At 48.1% G+C, this 7,024-nt stretch overlaps 1 pseudogene across 1 annotated transcript; it reads left to right on the forward strand.

Moving 5' to 3' along the window:
- Positions 1-5,276: 5,276 nt before the first annotated feature.
- Positions 5,277-6,533, forward strand: LOC307184890 (interferon regulatory factor 3-like; annotated as a pseudogene). The gene is made up of 2 exons: positions 5,277-5,779; positions 5,879-6,533. The product of its transcript is annotated as an interferon regulatory factor 3-like (transcript).
- Positions 6,534-7,024: the final 491 nt, after the last annotated feature.

The raw sequence follows: 7,024 nt of genomic DNA on the forward strand, positions 1-7,024 counted from the left end.
GTGCCCAGCATTCTGCAGCAGACTTCAGCGACATCACCCGAAAGTCCCTACTCCTCCCCTGTTCCCACCTGTGTCACTTGAACCCCCGTCGTTTAGGGATTTCCCCGCACACAGAAGGAGAACCTTCGGAACGAGTCCCCTTGTGTTCTTCATTAATAACTACTACCCACTCACAAGTCCCTGTGGGAATTACTTTGTCATCTCCGTGGATGCTGTGGCCTCCATGAAAACACTGCTTTCCTGCCCAGGATGCTGCCTCTTGGGACCTCAAAACTTTGAGAGGAAAACAGACCCGGGTTCCCTTGTGTTTTCACTGCACCCCTGGTGCCATGTGTAAGCCCTTTCCCCAACTCTGCATTTTGTCACCTTGGCCTCTGAGCCACTGAGTGTCCCGCACCACCTGGGGAGAACAGATCCTTCAGCTTATGGCTCTAACTCCTGCCTTACGGGGGCTGAGCCGCCGTTCCTTGGGTCAGGCAGGGTCATACTCCCCACAGGCCATCCTCTGTCCCTGTGTCCCCATTTCTTTCCCCTTCTCTTTCAATCCAAAACCATATAAACAAATTGGAGAAAACGGAAAATCTAGCCCCACAAACCAACTGAACACTGCTGGATAATTCTGTAAACGGGACAGCTCAGGGGGGCATGCAGCTGTTGGTCCCAATCCTAAACTCTTAAAAATCACCCGGGTAGTAACAATAGCTGTCATTTATTGAGTCCTCACATACTTATCTAAATAACCCTCACAAAGACTCTTTGGAATAAGTACTACTACTGCCCTCAATTTAGATAAGAAAATGGGAGTTTAGAAAGTCATCTGTTAAGGGCACTCTCTCCAAGCCAGAAAGTGGAGAGATGGGCCCCATCCATCTGACCCCAGAACCTAAACTCTTTTTTTTTTTCTTTTTTTTTGGGGGGGGGTACGCGGGCCTCTCACTGTTGTGGCCTCTCCTGTTGCGGAGCACAGGCTCCGGACGCGCAGGCTCAGCGGCCATGGCTCACGGGCCCAGCCGCTCTGCGGCATGTGGGATCCTCCCGGACTGGGGCACGAACCCGTGTCCCCTGCGTCGGCAGGCGGACTCTCAACCACTGCGCCACCAGGGAAGCCCCAGAATCTAAACCCTTAACGCTAACGTGACACTGAATTCCCCACCTTGGCTGTGTTTGAAAGGCTTGCAGATTCAGGTAGAATTTCTTATGACTCGATTGCTTCTAGAAACAATGACAAAGGAGAGTTTAAGTATTGGGTTGGTGGTTGGGGGAGAAGCTGTTAATTTTAGATCTGTAATTCAGGCTGCTCATGAAGTGACAGAGGTGTCACCATGATCCTTATCTTTGCCATCCACCTTCTAAAATAAAAGAGTCAGGGCCCATGATTTCCTCAGTGGGAAGATCCATCTTTATGTACTTAAAAGCCCTAGGGATGATGGGTGTTTTTGTTTTTTTTTTTACAAGTTACTAAAAGAAATTCTGGCCTGTGGAACTCCCCTGTCATTTTCTAGAATTTCCCTAAAACGTGCCCTTAACACCTGGTAGAGAGTCTTGTGCAATAGGAGAATGTTCCAGAAATGTGTTTTTTAATCCAGACACATCCCAAGAGGTCAAGGCTGATAAAACTGTATTGATGCCTGGTCAGTCCAGGTCCCTCCTTCCTATGTCTGCGTCACACAGATGTCCTCAGCAGCAAAGGTAGATTCCAACCCCCTAGAATACTAAATTATTTCTCCTCACTGCTTATATTAGTTCTACTTAAATTCAAAATTAAGCAATTAATTGACATAGCCAAAATAAGCCCCCCAAATTAGAATAATAGCCAAGTGGTGGCAACTACTTTATGACCCCTACCCAAAAATACAAAAGGTGATGGTAGCTCACATCCATCTGGTATTGACAGGCTGCCCTGTTGTCAAAGTATGGCCTGGGACCACCACACTAGCACTGTCTGGGAATTGGTTAGAAATGCAAATTCTCAGCCTCTCCCAAGACTTCAGGAATCACAACCCCTGAGGATGGAGTCTAGCTCTCTGTTTTAACAAGATGTCTGGGTGATTCTGCTTCTCTGAGGTTTGGGAACCCTGCCTTACTTCACTGAGTCTTTACAATGACCGTGGAAGATTCAGGAAGTATTGGGCATCACTGTTCCCATTTCAAAGAGAAGAAAACTAACTCTGAAATTATTGAGGGACTTCCCTGGTGGTGCAGTGGATAAGACTCTGCACTCCCAATGCAGGGTGTCCAGGTTCAATCCCTGGTCAGGGAACTAGATCCCACATGCATGCCGCAACTAAGAGTTCACATGCCACAACTAAGGAGCCTGCCTGCCGCGACTAAGACTCAGCGCAACCAAATTAATGAATTAATTAAAACAACAACAACAAAAAAACAAATACTGTAGTGGAATAACTGAGGACATGGAAAGGAGATGTGACCCATGAGCCCCCCCGCCCCAGCAAACTGGGGGCTGGCGAATAAGCCAGAACTGCAAACAGTCCTGATTGCTTTGAGCCACCCCGGCAAACCGGGGGCCTGTGAATAAGCATTGAGTGCTTTGGGCACTGATCCATGAGATGTCCTCAGTATAATCAGAATGGTGGGAACGCAAGGAAATGTCCTTGTGCTACTTCAGTATAATCAAAATAATGGTGGGAACCTTGTGCTGCTTTTGCGCTCAAGGACGAAGCACGGCATGTTTTCAAGAAAGCCCATTATTGCTTGTATAATCCATAGAAGCATATGTTGCTGCTTTGGCATTTCTGGAATGTTAAGAAAATAAGTCTTAAAATGTAAACATAGATAATGCTTTAATAAAAGCTACCACAGCAGGACAGACGGCGCTGTTTTGCCTGAGCGAGCGGCAGGCAGCCCTCTACTGCTGTGTTTCGGCACAATTCATCTCGTGTGATGAGCTTACTTTCGGCCCTGTCATAAGATAAACTACAACAAAATACACATTACTTTAAAATAAATTTTAAAATAAAATAAAATAAAAATATTGAGTCACCTGTCCAAAGCGAGTAGTAACACTAGGATTGGAATACAAGGCATTCTGCTCCCAAAGTTCCCACTTCTCTGAACATGTGTTTCCTTACTGGTGAAAAGTAAGCAGGACAGAGAGTCAGGGAGACAAATGGCTATTCCTATGAAAACCAATTAAAAGTAACTTTAGTCCAGGGTCGGGAGAGAAATTAACATCTATTGAACATCAGGTATGTGTCAGTCGCTATACACAAACATCTCAGCCCATTTAATTGTCACAGAAGCCCAGGCTAGGTGGGCACTCTGAAATCCGATCAGGTAGGGTAAACAATTTTCCCAGGCTCTCGCAGCTAAGTAAGTTGCAGAGGAGAATCTGAATCCTGCTTAGTCTGCCTCTAAAATCCTTACAGCCTCCCTGGGGCACACTTACACATTCAGCATATGCATGTGTCCTCATGGCAAAAAGACAAGAAAGCCAGAGATGAATGCATAGGCAGCAGCAAATGACATCACCCTGCTCCAGGGATGAAAAACCACCGTGACAGCAATTGTGGGGCTTTCACAGCGTCACCAGTCAACCCAGTCTGTTCCTCCCTCCCCTCCCTTCTCTCTCTCTCAAAAACCACTGACTTTTCCCTTTCACCTTGTGAGACAGGGAAGTCAAGTTATTACCAAGTTAAACATGTTTATTCTCTTCCTATTCATTGAGGATTCATCTACCTTTCTGGGGAAGCGTGGCCTTTTGTGGGTAATGGTGCCAGAAATGGCATGAATTGCTAGTTGAAATCCTAGCAATATTCAGCAAGGATTATCATAATGTTATGGATGTCTTTAACCAGCTCCCCACTCAGAATACATACACACCCTCGAAACTGGTTTGGAATTTACCAGCAACCTTCCAAGTTGATGGGTTAATTAACTTGCAGGCAATGTATGACATGTCATGAAACATCTAAAGTCAAGCAGCACAGAAGGTATAAAACTTAAAGCTACAGTTTCTCACCCATTATTTTGTAGAGTTTTTTTTTTTAAACACTTGTTTCCTTTCACTTAATAAAAACAAAAAAACAGTATTTCCCACCCCACACCCCTTGGTTCATAGAATCAAGGGAACACAAAATGAAAACTCTGGGTGAAAATATTCGTTGACATAAATATATAAGACAGCCCCCAAATCTCCCTAGCTTAAAACCAGTCATTGGCTTTCACGTTCTTTTAGGATGGAGCCCAGGCATCCCAGGCTGCTCTATCGAGCGCTTGTGATCAGATGGCTGCCCACGCTCATCCCAAAGCCTGACATCTCCTGCCACAAACTCAGTACTCAGGCTCTACAGAGTACGGGCTGTTCCCAGAAGGTCCCAGGTCCTCTCCTGCCTTCATGCCTTTACACCTGTGGATCTCTCAACAGTCCCTCATTTCTTTACCAGGCTAACTCCTGCTCATCGCTCCAAACTCAGCCCAGGTGCTACCTCTTCAGGCAAGTCTTCCCTAACTTCCACTGGAGTCTCCCGAGGCATCATGTGCTGACCCTCACCACACTACGTTTCACACGATTTTACATCAGTCTCTTTATTTGGTGCTACCTCCAAAGCTGGGAACTCCATGCAAATCTCTCACTGCTATCAAGACCCAACAAAGGGCCAGACACATAGTAAGCACTCAGAGCATCTTTGCTGAATGAAAGAGTGAATGAATGAATGAAAGATGATCACTTAGCTATTCATTTTCCCACAAACTCTGAGCACATCATGGAAATTGAGAGAGATGATCGTTCCCTTCCTTAAAATGCTGCTTCTACCCCAAGGACCCATACGGTCCAACACAGCCAGAAGTATCTCAAGGCTGCAGAAACCCTAGTCCAAAGCAGTATCCAGAGGAGCTCATTATCTAGATGAGCCCAGGGGTATCCACCAAACTCAAGATACTTGCGATCAGTAACAAAACCAAAGCTGGACCAAAATCCTGAAACTGGCTCCAGTCTGAAATGGTCTGGAAACTCACTTTGGTTCAGACCTTTCTAGCATGAGGCCAGTGTAAGTATGTTTGTGTGTTTGTATTCATCACAAAAGCAGTAGATAGAAAAGAAAGCTCCACCACTCTAAATCCCAGCTGCCAGGAAGGGACGGATACCTGCAGCTGTGAGCTCGAGAGCTACCTGGAGTCCAAGAGCAGGCCTAGGTCCCAGCACCCTGCGTGCACCGAGCCTCTATGCTGGACCATGGGAACCCTAAAGCCTCGGATCCGTGTGGCAGCTGGGCCTGGGGCAGCCGTAGGGCGTGGCCTGCCTGGACCACAGCCGCATGTGCCTCTGCATCACTTTGAAGAATGGTTTGCGGCAAGATGCCCAGCGGGAGGACTTCCGCATCTTCCAGCCTGGGCCAAGGCTAGAGGTCCTAAAACCCTGGGAAGGATAAGCCCAACCTGCTGACCCAGAAGAGGAATTTCCGGTCTGCCCTAAACCAGAAGGAAGTATTTTATTGCATTTGGCCTAGGACAGAGCAAGGACCCCCCAGGATCTGCACTAGATCTACGAGTTTGTGACCTCAGGAGCTGGGGACTTTCCTGAGCCGGATACCTCTCCAGACACCAGTGGCAGATGTGGTACCTCTGACGCCCAGAAGGAGTTCCTGAGTGACATGGGCTTGGCCCCATTACCAGATGGGGGCCTTCGAGCCTGGGTGTGGACCCTGAGCACACTCCTCAGCTTTTGCTGAGCCCCACCTTAAACATCCCTGTTCCCTGCCCTAACTTGGACCCCCGCTCCCACTCCCAATAGCCCACTGTGGCAGCTTACCTGAGGAAGGTGAGTACCAGCTGTGGCATGGGAGGGGCTGGAGCTGGGGAGACGGCCCCCTACACTCTCTCGCCCCTCTCTCTTAAGATTGCTGCTATCACTGCTCAGAGTGGAAGTTCAAGGGGACCACCTCCTACCTGGGAACCAAGTCTTCCAGCAGACTGTCTTCTGCCCCAGGGGCCTGTGGCTGGTGGGGTCAGATGCAGGGGACAGGGCACTGCTTGGACAGCCAATAAGACTGTCAGACCCCAGGGTATGACAGGCTACATGAGGCTGTGCTGAGCTGCCTTGCAGGGGGGTGGGGGGAGGAAGTGGGGAGCTCTGCAGAGAGCTTGGCAGCAGCTATGGGCCCAGAGGCTGGGGTACTGCCACTGGTACTGGGCCATGGGCTAGACCGCCTTCCTGATGGTGGCCACCAGCACGATGGCGAGGCCCCCAAGGGCAAGAAAGGAGGCATGTTCCACCTGGAACCTTTTGTGGCAAACCTGATCATCTTCAGGGAAGGAAGCAGACACCATCTACACCCTGTAATTCTCTTGCTGGGGACTCGTGGTCCCAGGACCAGCTGTCTATCAAGAGGCTCCTGGTGGTCAAGGTTGTTCCCACGTGCCTCAGCACCCTGCCAGATATGGCCCATTTAGAGGGTACCTCCTCCCTGGGGCATACCTTGAACCTGCACATTTCCAACAGCCACTTACTCTCCCTCACCTTGAACCAGTACAAGGCTTATCTCCAAGACCTGGTCAAGGAGGTGGATTTCTAGGTCACTGGGAAGGCCTGAACCCTTGCTCATCATGAGTATAGGGCCCTCAGCCCTCACCTCAACCAAGAAATGGGTTCTTGAGACAGGCCGAAAACCCCTCAAACATAAAGCAACGTATAGAGAGTGGAAATTAGCCCATAATATGATTCTCCAGAGAGAGCCATTGCTAAGAGTATGGCCCACATACTGTGAGCCCGCAAGACAAAATCCAGTTTAAAATATTTTTTTTTAATATTTCTATTAGTTGCCACAAAATAAAAATCTAAAGGTTCATGTAACTGAGATATTTTTTGTGGAGCTCTGAAGGCAGCAGAGAAGGAAATAGACTACCACAAAGTAGCACGAGAAGTTACAGCTTTTCTTGGAAAATCCAAAAATCCACCAACCCATTAGCAATGATTATCTGAAGCTGAGTGGTGCCAGTTGATTTCACATAGGGTGTGCTCTCAAGGTTGTCACAGTACCTACCTGACCCATTCATAAAACCAGTC

The sequence above is a fragment of the Stenella coeruleoalba genome (assembly GCF_951394435.1).
Source record: "Stenella coeruleoalba genome assembly, chromosome: 3".
NCBI classification, from domain to species: domain Eukaryota; kingdom Metazoa; phylum Chordata; class Mammalia; order Artiodactyla; family Delphinidae; genus Stenella; species Stenella coeruleoalba.